Source organism: Hyperoodon ampullatus (assembly GCF_949752795.1).
Source record: "Hyperoodon ampullatus genome assembly, chromosome: 10".
Lineage (NCBI taxonomy): Eukaryota > Metazoa > Chordata > Mammalia > Artiodactyla > Ziphiidae > Hyperoodon > Hyperoodon ampullatus.
Genome location: NC_136923.1, coordinates 3569865 through 3591032, shown reverse-complemented (window position 1 = coordinate 3591032; position 21168 = coordinate 3569865).

Below are 21168 nucleotides of genomic sequence, written 5' to 3'. Positions count from 1 at the left end.
CGTCATCTTTCCCTGGGACTGTGGCCCAGGTCTCAGAGCTCTCCAAGCCCCAGGCCCCTCTCTGGGCAGCTCTGACCTCTGTGCTTCCCTCTCACACTGGATAGCAACTGCCTTCCCCACCAGGCTGGCACGGAAACCTGTGCCAAAGCCCCCGTACCCCACACAGAGCAGGGTACTCTGTGGGCACTAAATAAATGCTTAGTGGATGGATGGATGATTAATTCATTAATGACCAGGCCTTTCCTTTCTTCCCCACTGGGCTCTGAAGTCTTCACAGTTAGGGATTATTTCATTTGGTCCTGTGTGCCGTGCTCTCAGCACTTGCCCAGCCCGAGTAGGGCCTCATAAGTGCTTGTCGACTGAGTGACAGAACGGGCCTTTGCACGTGCTCCAGCGTCTGGAATGCTCTTCCCAGACATCCCCACGGTTCAGCCCCGCACCTTCTTCAGTCTTTGCTCAAATGTCACCTTCTCAATGAGGCCTGACCGCCCTACTTAAAACCGAAGGGCCTCCTTCCGTCCAGGATGCCAACCTCCCCTCCCTGACTCTTGTTTCCACCTACTCACTGAGGCTATCCCTCACTCATTTATTATGTGGACTGCTTATGTCTCTGTTCCCATGACCACCAGAAAAAAATAAAGTGTGTTTTAAACACAGAGCTTTTTGGCTCCGTTCTGTGTGATTTCTCCAATGCCTAAGACAGGGTCTAGCGCACAGTAGCTGTTCAATAAACAATCGTCAACCAAGGGAATGGCTCTTGTTCTGCCGGTGACTGCCCTGTGGTCTGGGGCCGGCTCCTTGGTCCCTCTGAGCCCAGGGTTTAGAATAATGAATAGTGATGACAGTGATGAAGGAGGCTGGCTGGGCAGGCAGTCACTGGCGCTGCTCATACATAGGGGGCCTCTCCATCCTCCAGGTGCATCCAGGGCCGTGCTCCTCCCTTGGGACTGGCTATGTGACCTGCACTGGTCAGTTTCAAGGAGAAGTGATGTGTCTCACGTCCAGGCAGACACTCTAAGAGCCAGTAGCAACCCCTGCTCCCTTGTCTCTGCCACAGCAACTGGCAGTGTTCCTGACGCTGGCTGCCCCATCAGCCTGACTCGATGACAGAGCAAAGCCACAGCTGAGCCGTTTGGGGCATGCTGAATGAGGGAAAAATAAACTTTTGTTGTATTAAGCCCCCGGGATTTGGGCTTTTGTTACCGTAGCGTAACTTAGCCTCTCCTGACTGACAGTCCTGATGAATGGGATGCCGTGGCCCACGTGTTCCCCAGAGGGCTTGGTGGACGTGCAAGAATCACAATGAAAGTGGCTTACCTGTGTCGTGTGCCTAACGCAACAACTGCCCTGCTGCGTGGTCACAGCAACCCAGTGCCTAGGCCCCGCTGCTGTCCCTGTGGTGGCACAGGCATGCGACACCCTTGCCCAGGGAGCCGTGGGAGATGCACAGGCCGCGAACCAGGCCGTCTGGCCCCAGTGCCTGGACACTTCACCGTGAGCCACCCTCCGCTGGTTCCTATTTCTTCCCTGACGGGCTGAAGGTTCCAGCCACCCCGGCCCGGTGGCCAGCTTGCCCCCCGAGGAAGGCTGGCAGCTCAGTGTCTGGCCTCTCTGTTCTGTTTGGGCCCAGGCGGAGTGCAATGGGTGTCAGGTCCGAGGGTCTTTGCTAAGGCAGTTGTGTGGCTGAGGCTCCACTGGTGAGAAAAGGGCTGGGGCCTCTGGCTGCTGTGAACCCCTCAACATGCCCCCACGTTGGTGTGAAGGTTAGTCCACACTCCCCTGGGGAGTCTCCTTCTCCCCCCAACCCCGGGCTCTTTCATCAAGAGCACCCAGAGCTCCTGGCCCCCAACAGGAAGCATTGCTTGGGTCAGAGAGTGTCAGCTCCCCTGGACCATCTGGCCTAATACTGGGGGCACAGAGGCCCAGGAGTGAAGGCCTCACAGCTGAGCCAGCCTGGATTCAACTTCTGCAAAACCAGTTTCTATGATTCCCCGGCTGAGAAGCCTTCCTTATTGAAATTTGGGGTGGTGATGGGAGAGTTCCCCCATGTGCATGGGGAGTTGGGGAGAAGGGGAAGACATACCAGTTGTGTCAGGGGCTGGATATAAGAAACCCACGAAGGGGACTTCCCTGGTGGCACAGTGGTTAAGAATGCGTCTGCAATCCGGGTTCAACTCCTGGTCCGGGAAGATCCCACATGGCTTAGGCGGAGCACTAAGCCCACGGGCCACAACTACTGAGCCTGCGCTCTAGAACCCGTGCACCACAACTACTGAGCCCGCGCGCCTAGAGCCCGTGCTCCACAACAAGAGAAGCCACCGCAATGAGAAGCCCGCGCACCGCAACGAAGAGTAGCCCCTGCTCCCCACAACTAGAGAAAGCTCGTGCGCAGCAACGAAGACCCAACACAGCCAAAAAAAAAAATAAGTCAAAATAAATAAGTTAAAAAAAAAAAAAAGAAACCCACTAAGGCCTCTGAGGTGGGTCCCCCTGTGCCCACCTCACAGGTGGGAAGCCTGAGGATGCCCAGCAAAGGGGCAACTTGTCTGAAGTTGTGGGGCTGCTGAGTAGCAGGGCCATGACTCACACCAGGCTCCTGACAATGGCCAGGGCGCAAGACCACCTCCTGCCGCCTCAGAGCCACCATCCCTGCAGAAGCTGCCCCTGTGATGGGGAGTGGGGTCAGGAGCTGAAGCCACCGGGACAGCTGACTCTGAGTCAGACCTTAGCTCTGGACACTCAGTGCCTTGGGCCAGGGGTCCCACCTGCTGAGCCTCAGTCTCCTCGGCAGTACAATGGGCACAATAGAGATTCTTTCTGCAGTGGAATCATGAGGTCAAGTGCACGGCACAGTGCCTGCAAGTCACAAGTGATGGGCACCCAGGTGCCTGCAACGCTCGCTGCCCCAGACAGCACCACAGGGCGCCACAGGGACCTGTGAGGAAGTCTTGGGACACGTGTCCAGGAGCAGAATTGCTGAGTCCCAGGACGGGGGCACTTCATTTGCATGAGCCCCAGAGGTGGCTCTCGTGATTGGCTCCAGCGGCTGCTGTTCCCGCGCAGGGCACCAGGGGTCCTCCATGCCCACACCCATGCCCGCACCTGGCAGCACCCAGCCCTGTCCTTTCCAGCTAGTGGATGAAAGTGAGACTGGTGAGTTTGCCCATCTCTGCACGTGCTTTGGGGCCTTTTCTGTCTCCTCTGCTGTGAATGGCTTTGCTTACACCCTTGGCCTCGTTTCCCACCAGGGCCACTTACACTACCTGAGAAAACCTTTCCGAGCTCCCTGCCTGGCCGAGCTCCCTGCTCCCCGGCATCGTCTCCTTATGTCTGGGGGGCTTCTGGACTCGGGTGGTGCCCTGCGCTTGGCCTCTCCCTGCTGGGGACAGACCATGCTGCATTCTCACCCCTGTCTGCTCTTTTGCCTCGCTCATTCATCCACTGGTTTCCCATCACAACTGGAATAAATTCAAACTCCTTACAGTGGCCGAAGGGGCCCCGGGACCTGGCGCCTGCTGCAGCCCACCTCTCCTGAACGGCCTGCTGGCGGCCTAAGCCGGGGATTCCAGGCTGGGTTTGACCTGCCACGCTCATCCCCACTCTGGGGACTCTGCCCGTCCTCCCCTCCAGGCAGGTCCCTGTTCCCAGAGGCGACCCCCACCCACCCCAGCATGTGCCCTCTGCAGACTTAGGAAAAGCAAGGGGCTGGCCTCGACTGCATGAAGTCACCAAGATGCCGAGGTTTCGCTATTAGAGCAGCAGGAATGACCAGCTGGAACAGCGGGACTGGGGCCGTGTCCATCTCATCAGCTTGGCCTGGCCCTAAGTCTGGTGACAGCGCTGACAGACAGGATGAATCGAGCAGCCCTTCCCTCTCCTGTGCTTGCTCCAGGCACAGGAGGGACGCCCTCTTTCCTTATATCTTCAATAACAAAAGTTAATACTTGTTCCCTGGTTTAAAAACACACAGAAGTGTCTAAAGTAAAAGGTGGAAATATGCATGTCTCCTCCAAAATCCTACTCCCGGGAGGGAAGCCCCAGGACTGCACTGTGTCTCCGTGAACACGGACATGCACATCCTCATCTCCACCCCACCCCGGGCCTGTTTCCCAGGCTGTTCCGCTAACTTCACCATCCATGTACGCAGACTTACCTCCTTCTTTTAAGCAGCCATAGAGTATCTCATGGCACGGAGGGACCCAAACGATTTCATCAGCCTCCTGATGACAGACACAGGAAAGGGCTCTGTGCACTTTTCCACCATCACAAACAACACGGTAACAAAGACCCCTGAACACTGACCTTTCTACGCTGGTGTGAGCCTTGCTGTAAGGCTGCCTCCTAGAAGTGGGGTTTCTGGGTCAAATGGTGGGGGTTTCCCAGGAAGGGGGTTGATCATCCCCTAGGATGACCCTGGATCAGCCCTGAGGTAGTGAGCTTTCCTTTGCTGGAGGAATTCAACGGATTTTTAAACCACCACTCGACAGGGTGCCGCTGACAGGGGCTCCTCCATCAACATCTGAGTTGCCCTGGACGACCTTTCATTTGTCCCCACTCGCAGCTTTTATTTTTGTACAAACCTACTGCAGGCTGATCCCGGCTGAGACCTGCATGAGGTTCCTTCACAGCCATGATCTGAAGCGGGGGTGGGGTCTGCTGAGGGAACCAGAGCGGCCTCAGCCTCAGGATGACACTCCCCCATCCTCCCCAGGGAAGGCCCTGTGAAATACACACAAGAAATGCACAGCCTTGTAGAATCACTGCCACTGTTTGTCACCAGATGTTCAGAGGCAGGGGTGATGATTTATGCAGGCAAGTAGGAAGGGGAGACAGGAGGCAGGCTGCTAGGAGGACATGCGGGCTGGGGAGGTGGGAGAGCCCCACAGTGGGGCCGTGCAAGAAGATGCATCCTACGAGGGACTGAGCAGGAGGGGGACCGCAGGACATCCAGGGGCTCCCGGTAGTGAGACGTAACGAGGCTGTGAATAAGGATCTCCGAGTTTACTACAAGATCTTGTAACACCATTGAGAATTTCCATCGGCGGATTCCTGTATCGTACGACTCTGCTTTAAAATGCTCTGATAACGTCATTCTGAGCCTCTGATTCTATGTTAAAGCTCCGGGGCGGCCACACAGAGCGGGCGGCTTTGGATCGAGGTTCCTGGAGATAACATCCAACTCCCAAGAGTGGTGAGAACTTGGGTGCTCGGCCTGGTGGCTCTGCGCCTCGGTTTCCTGGCTTGTCGATGGGGACAGAAGGAACCAGCTCAAAGTGTCCCAGGGAGGGTCCAAGGAGCTCACCTACGTGGACTGCTGCAAAGGGGGCCTGGCACACAGTGGGTGCTCGGCAATGCTGGCTTCAGCTGCTTTACAACTCGTCTCAATGGCCAGGAATCCAAGAGCCGAATCTGGGAGCTGAGACCAGGGGCTGAGCTGTTCTGAGCGGCCTCTGCAGCTCTGGAAGCATCTGGGGCTCCAGGGCCCGGGTCCACTGGGTGGCCAGCCCTCCACAGCAGACAGCTGCTGGGAAGTAAAGCAAACACGCAGAGGGAAGGAAGCTCCCGGGGCTGCAGGAAAGCAAACAAGGGCCACTTCCTCCAGCCGTGCACTGTGGACAGCCAGCCTTTCCCAGGGCTGCTCCTTGGGAGTCCTCCTCGGGCGCCCAGCCCGTGTTTGGACAGCTTGAGGGGCGCAGGGCAGAGCAAGCAGAGATGCAGACAGCCAGGCCCGGCCAGACCCTCATCCTGCCCGTCCCCCGGGCAGGGCACTGCCCAGCAGGCTTCCTGGCCACACGCTCAGCTACGCCCATGGGGCCCCCAGGATGGGGTGCTGGGGCTGGGAGTACAATAACATCAATAATAATAATTAGCGTTGATTTAATGCTTACCAGGGGCCAGGCACTATTCTTAGTGAGGTATGCAGAATATTTCATTTAATCTTTTTTTAGTTTATTTATTTTTATTTATTTATTTTTGGCTGCGTTGCGTCTTCGTTGCTGCACGCGGGCTTTCTCTAGTTGCGGCAAGCGGGGGCTCCTCTTCATTGCAGTGCGCGGGCTTCTCATTGCGGTGGCTTCTCTTGTTGCAGAGCATGGGCTCTAGGCACACGGGCTTCAGTAGTTGTGGCACGCGGGCTCAGCAGTTGTGGCGCACGGGCTTAGTTGCTCCGCAGCATGTGGGATCTTCCCAGACCATGGATTGGACCCGTGTCCCCCACATTGGCAGGCGGATTCCTAACCACTGTGCCACCAGGGAAGTCCCTCATTTAATCTCTCTTTTTTTTTTTTTTTTTTTTTTTTGCAGTATGAAGGCCTCTCACTGCTGTGGCCTCCCCCGTTGCGGAGCACAGGCTCCGGACGCGCAGGCTCAGCGGCCATGGCTCAGGGGCCCAGGCGCTCCGCAGCATGTGGGATCCTCCCGGACCGGGGCACAAACCCGTGTCCCCTGCATCGGCAGGCGGACTCTCAACCACTGTGCCACCAGGGAAGCCCCCTCATTTAATCTTAATAACATCCCATCACCACTGCAATTTTACAGATAAAGAAATCCTTATGAGTAATTTTACAGCCCAGATGGTCCAGTTCTGGGCACTACACGCTCAAGAAACCACATACTGCCTTTCAAGAGATAATAAGAATGATGCCAACAGGGGGCATTTTCTGAATAGTCTGCTTGCACGATACCCTATTAGGTGGGTATCATTATGAGACCCTTTTTCCAGCTACAGTAAACGGAGGCACAGAGAAATGGAGCCACTTGCCCAAGAGTATCCACTCAGAAAAAGTAGTAGCTGGGGGACTTCCCTGGAGGTCCAGTGGTTAAGATTCCATGCTCCCGGGCTTCCCTGGTGGCGCAGTGGTTGAGAATCTGCCTGCTAATGCAGGGGACATGGGTTCGAGCCCTGGTCTGGGAGGATCCCACATGCCACGGAGCACCTAGGCCCGTGAGCCACGACTACTGAGCCTGCGCGTCTGGAGCCTGTGCTCCGCAACAAGAGAGGCCGCGATAGTGAGAGGCCCGCGCACCGCAATGAAGAGTGGCCCCCGCTTGCCGCAACTAGAGAAAGCCCTCGCACAGAAATGAAGACCCAACACAGCAAAAATAAATAAATTAATTAATAAACTCCTACCCCCAACATCTTCTTTAAAAAAAAAAAAGAAAAGATTCCGTGCTCCCAATGCAGGGGGCCGGGGTTCGATCCCTAGTCAGGGAACTAGATCCCATGTACTGCAACTAAAGATCTCACATACCGCAACAAAGATCCCGCGTGCCGCAACTAAGACCCAGTGCAGCCAAATAAATAAATAAATATTTTAAAAAAAGAAAAAAGGAAAGGTAGTAGCTGTATTCAAACCTATTTCTGTCCAGTGCCAAAACCCATGATGCTGACCATTATGCTAGTGTATTAGTTTCCTCTTGCTGCTGTTAACAAATGACCACAGACTTAGCGGTTTAAGACAACACAGACTTACCCCCTTACCGCTCTGGAGGTCAGAAGTCTGGAATCACTTTTACCGGGCTGAAGGCAAGGTGTCAGCTGGGCTGGTTCCTTCTGGAGGTTCTGAGAAGAGAATCCATTCCCTTGCTTTTTCAGCTTCTAGTGGCCGCTTGCACTTCTTGGCCCCTGGCTCCTTCCTCTGTCTTCAGAGCACATCGCTCCCTGCCTTCCTCAGAAAGCCATTAAGATAACATCAGGCCCACCTGTGCAGTTGAGGATCAACCCCCCACCCATCTCAAGACCCTGAATCTATTCACATATTCAAAGTCCTTTTGCCATACAAGGTAACATATTCAGGTTCCAGGTATTGGGACACAGGCATTTGTGGGGGGCCATTATCCTGTATCCCACAGCTAGGTTGGGCTGTGTCTTGCCAAAGTGAAGGCAGTGATCTCCCCGTCCCCGGAGGTATGGAAGCACATCTTAGGCCCACTCAGAACCCTGGTGGTGGGAGTCATGGGTGCTTAACTCAGACCTGAAACCTCGGAACTCACTCTCAGCCCATCCTGCACATTTTGGGATAGAGAAACTGAAGCATCCCTTGCCCCAGTAGGGGTGACTCCTCCCCACCAGGCCCCCAGCCCTCGGCCGGCACCTCCCTCAGGGATCATCACACCCCAGGGCCATGTTACCCGACATGCATCCGCTGCCTGCTGCGAGCCTGCCCAGGGCCCAGCTGGCATCCCCTCTCTCCGGTGCTAGCACAGTGCATGCCCCACACATGCGCGTGGGAAGAGCAGCAGTGAGGCTGGAGGGCGCCTGTGATCGGCCAGCTCACGGACAGCCTGGATGGGGCCTGGCACGTGGCAGGTGCCCAGCAACTGTGTGTTGGTTCACCCTCCGCAGGCTCTAAAGCAGCGCCACCCCAGAGAATGTTGTGCAGTGTCCAGGTTGCCAGAGACAACCATGCCTGGCTACTGAGCTCTTGCAATGCGGCCCGTGCGAGCGAGGAACTAGTTTTTATTTTATCTTTCTTAAATGTGAGTAGCCGCACGTGACAAGCAGCTCCTGCATTGGATGGTCTGGCTCTCCCAGGACCTGGCTCTCCCACAGACTCAGAGCCTGTTTTGGCGACAGGCTGCCGCTTAGGCTGAATTCTCTCAAGAAACGCCAGTCCTGGCTTGAAACTGGGCCTCTTCAGGCCACCCTCCCCACTGCCCTGAAAGGTGTGGCTTTGAAGGTCTCAAGCCCAGTGCTTGGAGCTGAGCTTGGCCTTCTCGCTGCCCCCGTGTGAACACCCTCACACCTGACTGTGCGGCTGCCAGGCCTGTTGCCACCGCTGCCAGTGGGAGCTGAGGGCCTACTGTGTGCTGGCATGAACAGGCAGGCCTGCAGCAATGAGGCAGGCAGCCGTCATCATCACCGACCTGCAGGTGAAGAAGAGAAGCTTCAGCGAGGGCCGGAGGCTTCCCCCATTCATCCAGGAGAGCTTGGCCCCGCTGGACCACAAATCCCAGTCTCCCAGGTGCTGCTGCGGAGAAATTCCTCGAGCAAAGGAGCCCAGCATCTTGGGGGCCGGAAAGAGACAAAATCAGGGCCACCTGAGGCGACCGAGCACCCTGCCTCACCACCCCCACCCCGACCTGCCTCCTGGGCCTGGGATTGGTGTCCCACCGAGCCGGTCACAGCCCGAGGGCCGCAGGGGGCAGGAGGCTCCATGGGCAGGGGCAGGGCAGGCCCTCGCCGGGCCGGGCCCTGTTTCGTCCAGGGCCGGGAACAAAGGGCTTTCACGGGGTGTAATCCAGGCTGAGGGGAGAAGAATGGTCAGGTGTGTGGAGAGGCAGGTTCACATGGAGGGGAAGAGGCCGCCGTGCGGGCCCGGCTGGCACGGGGGCCCGGGTTCCGGCCGCTCCCCGGGCGCTGGCAGCCGGTGAAGGCCCCGTTTGTGCGCCGTGTCAGCAGGGAGGGCTGGCCTTCTAAGGGGCGAGATCGTGTGGCCCGATAGCTCGCAGGGGCCTCTCCCTGGGGGGGCCGGGCCCCCCGTGAGGACTGTCAGCCATTGTTAGCTGCCCTCGTGTGAAGGAAAACGGGACACAGGTGGTCAGCTGATACCTGTGCGATCCGGCGCGGGACTGGCTCCCCGGGCTGCGGCTCCGGTTACACGGCCGGGACAGGGGAGGGGGCGCCCGCCCCAGGAGGGGCCACGATGCTGCTGGCCCTGCGGGAGGCCCCGCCCATCCACGCGAGGGAGGGAAGCGGGAGAGCCCCGAGGCCACAGAGCCCTCACCCAAGACCCCTCACCCGGAGAGGAGAGGACGTGAACACACCCTCCAGGACCGTGCGGCCACATCCACCCGACCGTCAGCGTGGAACAGGAAGTCGAGGAGAATCTGGGGAAGTGGAAGAGGCCCCATGTGCCGTGTTTGTCAGCGTCTACGGTGTAAATGAAGGCGGGCGCCCACTGCACCCCACGGACCACGGGCACTTAGCCTCTCACCAGCACGCGTGGGCATCCATGGCCACTAGGGAGGGGCACTCACAGCCCAGCTGGTAAGTGTGCTTAGTCCTCACGTGATAGGTGTTCTCATACTTACCACCCCCATTTTACAGGTGAGGCACAGAGAAGCTGAGTCATTTGCCCAAGGTCACACGGCTGTGACATGCCCGTGATGGAATTTGAGTCCAGACCGTCTGGCTCCAGAGTCCATGCTATTGACCACTGCTGTACCCTCCCCACCCGCATGGCCCAGTTAAGTAACAGCCATTTACCGTGCACTAGTGATGGGCTGGCCACGCCGCTGGGTGAATTCTCTCACTTAACCTGTTCAACCAGGTGTAGCTCCTGTAATCACTCCCATTTTATAGAAACCAAGACTCAGCTATGGGAAGGGGTGTGCCTGGTGCATCAGGCAGGGTCCTGGCAGGAAACAGACAGCACCGTCAAGTGGGTAATTAACACAGGGGACAGTTACAGAGGCGTGGGCAGTGGCTAGAGAAATCAGTAGGGATGGTGAGGCACCTGGGGGCTGGCAGCAGCGGGGAGCCGTTCCCTCGAGGCCTGAGGCGCAGAAAAGCTGTTCCTGGGGCCAGCAGCAGCAGAGAAGTGGGCTGCCGGGCAGGAGCCACAGGCCTTGGGGGACGCAGCCATCTGCCGCCCTGTAGGAGGGCCAGGGAGCCCCACTCACGCTCTGACCGGCAGCTGGGAGGCTGTGGACAGCCCCAGGGCCAGCCCCAGGACGCGAGGGGGTCTGGAGGGGCTGATGGAGAATAGCCAGCCCAGCTGTCTCCACAGAGCTGGCGAAGGCCAGAGCTTAGGCTCCCGCAGGGCGCACGCACCTGCCCACGCACCCGCTTGCCAGTGGTCCCCAGCTCGCCTCACCAGTGCTCAGCCCTGGCACTGGCCACAGAGATGACGCAAAGTCCCAGGAATATGGTGCCTCCGTTTCTTCCTGTCCAGGGGACTGGAGGCACCGAGCCAGATGCTAGCTGGACACAGAGTGAACCAGGTAAAGCCGTGGAGGCTGCAGAAAGCATTCCATCCTCCATCCAACTATGGAAGCCGGCTTACCCAGGCATCCAACTGGCATCTTCAGGGCACAGTCTGGACATTTACACGGCATTTTTTAATGGTTTTTACAAATTTTATATATGTACGTACATACATATGTATATACATGTATACATGTATTATGTGAATGTGTACATATGTGTATATGTATATACGTGCACATACACACCATATATGTGTGTGTATAGGATTATATTATATGTGCACACGCACTGGATATATGTATGTGTATATGTGTGTGTGTACATGTGTGCATATACACAAGCTTGTATATACCAAGCTTACTCATGGATGAGGGTATCACACAAGCTGCTACAAAGCTGCACACGTGCGGGTGGGACCTGGGTGTTAGATCCAACCGGATGAGGTGATGATGCCAGAGTTTCAGGGCGATGAGGTTAAGGAGGGGCTCCAGGCTTGGTGAGGACCCCCTTGGGGCTTACCACGACCTGACATCCCAGACACGGGGGTGGCCACTGGCATTGCTACCAACCTGAACGCCCTGAAGCTGCAACCCAGCTCTGAAGGCTCCTGGTCTCTGCCTTAAACCCCCGCATCTGGGGGCTTTGTTTTCTAGAGCCCCCGCACCGAGATGGGGTCCTAGCACAACCACCCAGCAAGGTGCCTTCAGCAAGCCGCTCCCTTCTCCCTGTCAGTCAGACTAACGGTATGGACATCATGTCAGGGTGTTTTGTCAGCTGAAATGAGTCCTCATGCTCTGTCCACAGCAGCTGTTACTGTCCTTGCTACTCTGCGGTCACACATGTTAGTTCAATGTCATTTCCAGCAGAAATACAAGGCAAGCCACAGAGTTCGCTTAAAATTTTCTAAAAAGTGAGAAGAGGGAAGGGATATGGGGACATATGTATACATATAGCTGATTCACTTTGTTAAACAACAGAAACTAACACAACATTGTAAGGCAATTATACTCCAATAAAGATGTTAAAAAAGATAAATAAAATAAAATAAAAAGTGAAAAGAAACCGATGCAAGTAACTCTAACAATATGTTATTTAACTCAATATTATTTCAAAACATGGTACCAGCCACATTTTAAGGACTCAGTAGCCACATGTGGCCTGTGGCTACTGCACTGGACAGTGCAGGGTAATGAATGCCTGCAAACATGAATGAATGAATGAATGAATGGGTGTTTGCCTCAGGCTCGGACACTCAAGAGACTTCCTGTAGGAGGAAGTATTGGCGCTGGATATGCAGGGTGAGCTGATTTGGACATGTGGGGATGGGGAGGGTCGCCAGGCTCATGGCCTTCCCGTTCTAAAGATGGAGAAACTGAGGCCCAGAGAATCTGAGAGCAAGAAGCCTTGGCATGAATTGCAGAGAGAAGGCACTGTATTTAGAAGGTGAGTAGGGAACAGGTATGATCCCTACTGCCAAGTACAGGGTTGGTGAGAGGGAGGGAGAGAGGGAAGGAGGGAGGGAGGGAGGGAGGGAGCAGTGTTAAGGGGAGGCTGGGAAGTGAAGGAGGTGTAGACCCTGAAGAGAAATCATCTATGGCTTTAAAAGGTCCCGCTGCTGCTTAAGATGCTCAGCCTGCTGTCGCCCTGGTAACGGGAGAAAAATCACAGAGCAATTTGTAATCAGTGGTGGTTCCTGCTGCTTCCTGGGAACATTGTTCCCCGCTGGAGGCCGCATCTCTGAGCAGGAGGGGCCCTGCGGATCGCGGAGTCCAGCCCCCACCCAATGCCGGAGACCACTTGCATCACCCTCCAGGTGAGGCTCCCTGCACAGGGAACTGCCCCCTTACTGGTCAGCCAGCCCCACCCCTGCTGAGTCTGCGTGGGTTGACGCTATCCTTCACACCAAGCTGGAGCCTGACTCTGTGCTCTGGCCGCTGGAGCCCAGCTTGGCCCTCTGGGCCCACGGCCCACCTCCTCCCCTGCCTGGGGCAGCTGGCAGAGACTCCAGATGGAGCTCGGCAGCTCCCCAGCCCCACTTAGAGAATGGTGTCTGCAGACTCCTCCCAAAGCTGGTTGGTTCCTTTCAACCAGCCCCAGACACAGGATCCAGGAGGGGTCTGAGCAGCCTAAAGCACAACTACACCTCCCTCATTCTAGGTATAGACCTTGATTAACGGGACCCGAGTTCAAGTTGGCCCGGCTAAGAGCCCATCCTCCCTGCTCTCTCCGTGTTTGTTTCCAAGTGATCTCAACCATTGCTATGAGACACCCACCCCAGTGAGATCAGGCCTCCCACTGCCTGCGTGTCCTGTCCATTTGAAGGTCTCACAGGCAACCTGAAGAGGCCAGTGTGGAAATGCTGCTTATCCCCCAGACCTTCCTGCTCAGACCAACTTCAGCAGTGTTCCTCACTTTTCCCTCAGCTCCCATGTCTGACCCTTGAGCCTGCCTTTCCGCGCTCCTAATAGATCTGGAATCCATCTACTTCTCCCTCCCCGACTCCTGCCACGTGGACGCACCACTAGCATCTCTCGTCCAGGTTATCGCCCTGCTTAAAACAGCCCAGGACTCCCCACCCGCCCTGGGAACAAAGTGACTCCGCACCGCGGCCTGTCTCTGCCGTTGACTCCCGCCCCTCCCCGCGGCTCCCAGCCACACAGGCCCTTTCTGTTCCTGGGCTCTGCTCCCACTCAGATCCCTGGCACGTGTGGTCCCTCTGCCCAGGATGCCCTTCTCCCAACTCTGCTGTCCAGCCTCAGCTCCAGTCTCCTCTCGGAGGGCGCTCCTTAAGCCCCTGTTCCCCACCGATAACTTTCTCATTTCCTCCATCACCGGTACAGGTTTTCACCAGCATTTGTTCCTTTGTCCCTACTCGGTTGATGGGGTCCCCAGTGGGCTTGGAGCTCCTGGGGGCTGGGACTGGTCTACAACACCTGGTGCTCAGTACACAGCAAGTGCTCAATAAATGCTCCAGGAATGAGTGTGTGGCCCCCACGTGCCCACCGTGTGCTGCAGGCAGATGACGGACCACAAGCTTCAGGGTCTAGGGACGTGCTCACGCTCCGCCTGGGCTGCTCAGCCGCTCGGTGACCCTGGGCAGGCTTCCCTGGGACCCCGGATCACTCTGCAGCACCCCACCTAGGGGCCTTTCCCCCAGACTGTGTCTGGGCATCCTGTCCTCCCTTCAGGTATCAGCAGAGCCCAGGCCGCCTCTGTGGTCAGGGGGCAACTCCAGGGTCTAGGCCCCAGAAGCTCCAGGGGGTCAGGGGGACAGAGGTCCACCCTTCTCGGGGCTACCCCAGGGCTGTCAGGACCCCCGCTTGAATCTGGGCTCCAGGATCCAGCATGCCAAGTGTCAAGGCTCAGGCAAGCGTGCCCGAAGGGCAGAGGCCCTAATAGGCTTTCTCACATTGTCCCCAGTTGCTCTGTGACCAGGTGTAAAAATCATTCTGCATTTTACACGAGGAAAGACTCATGCGAGAAGTGATTTGGTTAACGTCACACAACAGGTAAAGGTGAAGCAATGGGCCCAGCACCCTCCAGCAGGCAGACCCAATCCAAGGTCAGGGAGAGAGCAGACTTAGGAGCCTCAGGGCTGGACCCCGCACCACTGGAGCAGGTAGGGGCAGGGCTCATGGCTCAGGCTGCTAGGAGGATCCCCAGGCACCTCTGCACCAGGACAAAGGACCTCAGACTCTAGAGGTCACTGATTCTGTGACCTTGGACAAGCCCCTCCCCTCTTCCAGGCCTCATTCTCCAATTCTGGATAATGGAGCCACCCAGCCCACCTGGGGTACAAGGGGGAGAGGACTGGAGGGAGGCTCCGAGGAGACTGGGGCGTCGGGGAGGGGCTAGGCAGGGAGGCGAATGGTGGAGGCATTTCACACCTGAGTGCCCCCAGCCCCCAACACCTCCTCCGAGGTGGCCCCCCCGTGGCTGCATAACTCACCCTGTGGTCCATTACTGCCTGCCCCACTCCGGCCCTGGAACGTGTCCAGTCGCAAATGGAAGGGAGCCGAGAGCAGGCGAGCCTGTGGTTCTGAGGACAGGAGCCTCCTGCGGTCACTGGGGTCTGGCGAGGGTGGTGGGGGAGGAGAGAGAGGTGCTGTGTCCACACCTGCTCCCTTTGCCCTCCCACCCCTGGCCTGGGAATGGCTCTTCACAGCTTGCAAATGTCGCCCTCCCTGCCCTGGATGCCAAGACCCTGGACTTGCCCGTCGGAAACCGGAAACCGGGTGGGGAGGGCAATGACTTACCTACAGTTGTAGATCATACACACGGAGGCCGGAGGCCGGAGGCCACCTGATTCCTGATGGCAGGCCCCTGCCAGTTGCCCCACCCTGGGTTTTCACCCTAGGCAGTAGTGGCATTTGCATCTGTAACTGAAGGAGCTTCACCAATCGTTGAAGAAACTGGAGTGGGGACGACTGTTCTACCTAAACGTTTGCAAGAGGCAGGTCAAAGAGTGGCTCAGCCATGCCCTCCCCCGTGTCTCTGTGTGAGTGGGCCTCTGTTTCCACATCTGCAAAATGGGTTCAGCAAGGGGAGGTTTAGCAAAGGGAGACCATCTTGGGACTGCCGCCGGGCTTAGGAGATACTCATCTAGTTCACCCCAACCTGCATTACCTCAGCGCTCCCACCCCAGCCCCCCAGAGGAGTGGGACAGAAGCTGGTGCCTGGAGAGAGGAGGGTCTGGGGGGAAGGCCCGTGGTGGGGGGCGTGGCTGCAGAATGATCAGGGGGCCCAGAGAGGGCCTGGCAGAGGGCCTACGCACGAGGTGCCACGAGCCAGGGTCCCGGGGATCGCCTTGCTCCTCTCTGTCACCGGCTGTGAAGGGAGCTCCAGAGGGGGAACTGATCCCGACAGAGGCGGAGCGCCCTGCCCGGGGTCACAGCGTAGGTGAGCAGCCCTGGCAGAGTGTGGGCGTGCCCGCTGGTCCCCTTTAGAGCTCAGCCGTCCAGCACGACAGCCAGCAGCCACGTGTGGACCCTGGGCACTTGCAAGGGGATTGAGATGTGCAGTGTGGGTCCAATACCCACCAGATTTCAAAGGCTCGGTATGAAAAAAGTCACGTGAAATGTCTTGTTAACGGTATTTTCAATATAGATTACGTGCTGAAATGCTATTTTGGGTGGAGTTCCATAAACTATCCTATTAAAATTCATCTTACCAGTTTCTTTCTACTTTCTTTTAACGTGACTACCAGGAAGTCTGAGATGACATGTGGTCTGGGCCCCTTTTCTGCTGGACAGCGCTGCCCCCGCTTTGCACCCCGCAGTCTGGGGGCCCCCCAGCCACGGCCTCCTGCACCCCTCCATGCCACTCAGAAACGCTGGCTGTTGGGTGGTGATCGTTATTGTTGTCGCTGAGGCCCAGAGAGGGGAGCACCTGTCCTGCCGTCGTGCAGCAGGGCAGGGGCGGCAGCAGCCTCTCCGGGGTGGCGGTCTGGGAGCCCCTCCACCGCACGCACACGTCCAGGCCTCGTGGAGGGAGGAGGGAGGGAGGGAGGGGCTGGCTGGGGGACCCTTTGAATTGCTCAGGTCCAAGCTCCTGACACAATGGAAGTACTGACCAGGCCAAGGCCGGGTGGCCCAAGGCGGGCCGGCCCCTGTCTGCTTAGCATACGAGGCGGAGGCCCCCGCCCTTCCCGGAGAGGGTTCCAGGAGCAACTATAATGTCCTGATTGTCGGACAATGCCATGATGGAGGGCCCTGTCACATTTTTGTCCCGGTTACTGGGGTCCCCATTCACGGCCACTGTCACCGAGCTCAGAACAAGCCAGGCCTGGCAGCCTCCTTTGCATTAAAATGGGATGAGAAATAAGCCTTCTCCGCTGTTCAGCTGGGCAGAAAACGGGATTAGGCCGGGGGGACAGGGCTGCAGGGCCCCGATGGGGGCTGCTCCGGCAAAGGGCCCCTAACCGCCCCACCCCAGGCCCAAGCAGGGCCTCAGCCTCCATGCCCCTCTCCCTGGGCCTCAGTTTCCCTGGGTCTAAAACATGGAGAGAGAAGAGCCTTTGGACACGGTTCTGTAGCTGAGAAACTCCACATTTATAGTAAAAAATATCCACATAAAACTGGGCAAAGCAGAGTTGCCCCCGTTGGCTGGTGGTGACAGGGGACGGAGACGGCAGAGATGTACCTGTCTGTCCATCTTCTCACCCTCGAGGGTGTTTCCCATCAGAACCTCGGAGCTCCTGAACGGTGGCGGGAACCACAGGGCTAAGGCCCTTTCTAAAGCAGTACAGAACGAGCACTAAGCGGCTAAAAGACCCGCGAAACAGCAAAGGACTGAAAGCAACGGAAAGGCCCAGCAGTGGCGGGCAGGCCGGGCCAGTCAGGAGACCTCACCACTGTCCACTGCTTCACCACCTGCAGATACGCATGCCGAGGGGTATGTACAGAGATGCTTGTGCAGCCTGGCTTGGGGGAGCAAAAATCAGAAACAGCCCAATGTCTATGAATAGGGGGCCAGCTAAATAAATCATGAGGCATCCGTACCTTGGAACTCCACGCACCACTAAAACAATCTGAAATTGAAGGATGGTCAAGAAATATTAGCAAATGAAAACAGGAGATGCAGACACGTGTGTTTTGAGGGTCCATTTGTAGAGAAATATATACTGCATGTAGATGTATAGAAAATGTCTGCAGTGAAGTACTAGAAACTATAAACACTGGCTGCCTCTAGAGAATTCTAGAGGTTGAGAAGGAAAACTTTACTTTTACCCAATATAATTAGTTACTGTTAATACATACATTTTTCCTTACAAACATGTTTCCTTTAAAAAAAAAATTAACTAAAAAGCATCTACCCTGGCAATGAGTCCTGTGAGGGGCCTCCTTGCTTGCTACTTCAATAGGACCAGTTCAACCAACATTTAGCAAGTTCTCCTGGGTGCCGCGTCCAGTGTGGTTATGATGCCCGGCACTAAAACACTCCCGAACACTTCCACTCAGAGACAGAGACAAGCCAATGGCCCCCTGAACTGGATGTCACCAGAGCAGCCAGCATCCAACAGATATTACCCCAGAGGAGGGGAGCAGCCAAGACTGGACAGAAGAGGAAAAAACCAGCTGGGTGTTGAGGGATGAATAGAAGTTCTTCAGGCAGATCAGCCAGGGAAAGTTTTCAAGGAGAGGGAGAGGAGACTCATGCGCCTGTGCAGGAAACTGAGCTATCCTGTCTTCCACTTTACCCACAGCTCCCCGCACACGGTAGGTACTCACAGCTAACATTTCTTGAGTGCCTACTGTGTGCCAGGCACTATTTTAAGCCCTTCCTATTCATGAACTCATTCCATAAACCCTCTGAGCTAGGCAGCACTCTTTATAACCATCCTCACTTTACAGATAGAGAAATGAGGGTGTCCAAGGGTATGCGAGTTTGGAAAGTTCACAGGTGCCAGGGCTGGGATGGGCACCCAGGTAGCTGGCACCAGAGCCCACGCTCTCATCCACGATGCTAGACTGCCTCTTGCAGCTGGAGAACATGTTGGCTGACCCTGAAAGCTGGGCATTTTATACATGTGCATAATCTCTCTCACACACAGAGAGGCTCAGGGATCCTTTTCCTTGCCCAAGGCCACAAGAGTGTGGATTTCAATCGTTGGGGGTCCAGCCCCAAAGCCCATGTTCCTCTTACCAGAGTCTCTGCCTCTGGAAGCGTGTGGGCGATTCAGTGCCGCCGGGGCCCAGGCAGTAAAGGTGCAAGTGAGGGTGAAAGACAGTGGGCTGCAGGGTGACCGCAGGGGTCAAGATGGGATGTGGTTACAAGAGAGAGGGTGCCCCGTCCAAGGCTCTCAGATCCATTCCTTCAGAACGCTGTGCAGCCCAAATAAAACGCCTCCGTGGCCACTGGTTTCCAGCCTCTAACTGGTCCACCCTCTGCGAGTACAAAGAAAGCCAACCCAGCCAAGCAACTGTCTCCTGGCTCCCACCTGCCCAAACCAACCAGCAGGCCGAGCTTCCTTCCCTTCCTCCAAGCCCTTCCGGATCAGCCTGGGTTTGACCTAAGTCTCTCTTGCTGCAGTTTAAACTGGGGCCTATGTGCAGGCCACTCTTCATGCATGGGGGAGGGGGGAATGCATGGCAGCTGGCATTTGCAGCCCAGCATCATGCTAGTCACCTCCTTGGCTGTGACATTACAAGCCAAATGGAGGACGTCCCTAGCATCCTGCCCTTGTCTGCGCCCCACGTTAGATTAAATGGCATTTACAGCAACCGTAAGCACGTTTGAGTTGATTACCCTATAATTTGTATGCAGTTGCAGGTCATTACCAAAATTACAATTAAACACCGGCATCCTGTAATTAGATGTTTTCATGAATTAGGTCCTGCGGTATTAATGTTCAATTTCCATGTTCTGCTCCTCCCCCGACTCCGATGTCCTTCCCCTGCCAGCCAGGGGCCCAACGCCCCCTTCAGCTCTTCTGAGCCCTGGGCTGGCTTCAGCCAGAGGCTCTGCCACCTCCCAGATGGCAGTCACCAGTTCCTGCATCTGTTGTCACCACAAGAATGTCAGCTCCTTGAGGACAGAGACAGCTTCCCACATCCCTACTCTAAGCACACAGCATGTGTTCCTTCCCTAAGTCTCTATTGAGAACCTTCTACGTGCAAAGCACTCACCAGCTGCTGAAGTTATGGCACTGGATATATTGGATAAAAAACAAACCAAAAAAACCCTGTCCTTGTGGACAAACAGTAACTATGAAGATGAGTAATGTACTTGGGGTGTCTGGTGTGTTAGAGCACAAAAAAAGGCTAAAGAGTGACAATGAACCTGGGAAGGAAGATGCAACATGTCCTGGAAGATGGTGAGAAGTTTCAGACGTGGTGCCCAGAGGAAGTGTTCCTGAGGCCTGGGCTTCAGGCTCTGTGTGTGCGCATCTTGGAGGAGTGTCACCCACCGAGACGTCACGCCACACGGGCCTGAAGCTGTCTCCTGGGAACTGGCTTCCCCACACCCCAAGGCTGCTGAGGGATCCCCCGAGCTGCCACCACCCCGCAAGGTAGTGAAAGGGCGCTTTATGAACCCACCGCGGCCTGCACTGCTCGCGCCCTGGCTCCGCCCGAAGCCCACAGTGCATCCTTCCTCATCCCCGAGAGACACAGCATCTCCGGCGGCCCTGCCAGGCTGCCCTCCCCACACTCCAAGCCCAGAATTGGCCCGGCTTCCTGGGTGGCAGACAGCAGGGCTCAGGGGCAGGGCAAGATAAAAGAGGCCCAAGCGAGTCCCCAGAGACCCCAGGCCACCTCCTGAAGCGCCTGCAGCAACTGGGCTCAAACCTGGTATGGGACGGGGGTGGGGGGGCAGCTGGGCTGCTGTCTGGCACCCATCAGGACGTGCCCCGTCTTCTGCTCCCCACTGGACCCCTTCCTAGTCGGGCTGCTCCCCGTCACGGGGCTCAGCAGGGGAGCAGCCTGGCACTCCTAAAGCGGAGGCTTCTGGGGTGCTGGCAGCAGAACGACAGGGCAGGCCCCTGGATGCAGGGCCACCTCCAGGTACACCCGTGCTCTGTGGTTATTAGGAAACTACAGCAGCCCAGTCAGTACAGGCAGAAGCACAAGTGACACAGTTCACTCAGGAACACAGCCACGAGGCCAGGAGCCACGCTCAGATGAGAGCCAACGGGACACGGGACGGCGAGGGCAAAGGAAGCTCCAGACACAGCTGAGGCCACAGGGCTAATGGCAGAAATGAGGACTAGGCTTTATGTGCATTTTTCTTGCTTTCAGATGAATATCCTTGCATATATTAACCCATTATTTTTCTCCTCCCCGACCCCCCAACTCCATCCTGTCGAGATACAAGGCACATGAATCTCAGCATTCAAGTCGCAGTGTCGAAGGGCTCGTGGCTCGGCTGGAAGAGACCCAGTGACAGATGCCACGCTTCCTTTTCGGGGGTGGGAGGCACTTTGCCTTCCGCTGGTGGAAGGGTAGGTATAAGCATGGTGCTGTCACATCGCTAAACAGAAGGAAACACGTTACGCACGTCTGGGGAAGCCGATGGGACGAAACATGGCTGTCACCCAGCCTCACACCCCACACAGCCTGGGAACAGCGTTTCCCAGGGTCCCTTCCCCGTCCCATTGGAGGAAGAGTTTCCTGGGAGCGGAATTCCCATGAGACGGGGTGGCAGAGTGGACGTGGCTCTGGCGTGGCCTGGGCTCACGTGGCAGCTTCCAGAGACATCCACACAAGCTCCTGGGTCGTGCATGGTTGACTCTGGGAAGC